General features: G+C 33.9%; 1 long non-coding RNA gene across 1 annotated transcript in view; it reads left to right on the forward strand.

Annotated features, from left to right (window-relative positions):
- The first annotated feature begins 541 nt into the window (after nucleotides 1–541).
- The window catches only part of LOC114068265, a 10909-nt gene continuing 10877 nt past the window's right edge, over nucleotides 542–573 (forward strand). Inside the window, exon 1 of the long non-coding RNA XR_003573539.1 lies at nucleotides 542–553. This is a non-coding gene — a long non-coding RNA (uncharacterized LOC114068265). The remainder of the gene's footprint in view (nucleotides 554–573) is intronic.

Raw genomic sequence — 573 nt, forward strand, 5'->3', positions numbered from 1 at the left:
CAGGACAACACTTTGCTGGTTAAAATCTTCTAGTGTGCATCCAGTAACACAAGTAGGAACTTGTTGTATTTTTAGTTAAATATTTCCAAGGCTTTGTTTTAAATTATATTTGAGAGTCTTGACTGGTATATGTTATTCTCCATACTGCAGAGAAAGAACCTTCAAGGGATTTTTATCGTAATTTGGTAGCTGAGCTCTGCAACATAACTAGATCTCTCAAAAGACTGAATCATTTTTTCTTTGCTAATGATTCTTAATTTTCTTTTCAGAGGAAATAAAATTCATGGTGAAAATCATTCTTTATTAAATGACATTTGTAATAAGCTGGAACACAGAAAATGAGATTGAACCAAAACTTTTCCTTTTTTTCTTGTAGCAAACTGCTTGTTAAAATTCAGCCCTCTCCAAACAGTGACCATATGTATATGGTCTTTGCTATTCCTCATGTATTATCAGTCTTCCCAAAGCTGAGGCAAAGGAATAACTCTTAATAATTTCTCCCTTCTATTCCCTTTTGCTGAGAGGATTACAATTTCCCCTAAGAGGAAATGGAGTTTAAGGACTGCTAAAGCC

Source organism: Empidonax traillii, unplaced genomic scaffold (assembly GCF_003031625.1).
Source record: "Empidonax traillii isolate 1590-97213 ecotype Southwest subspecies unplaced genomic scaffold, ASM303162v1 scaffold1024:size258002, whole genome shotgun sequence".
NCBI classification, from domain to species: domain Eukaryota; kingdom Metazoa; phylum Chordata; class Aves; order Passeriformes; family Tyrannidae; genus Empidonax; species Empidonax traillii.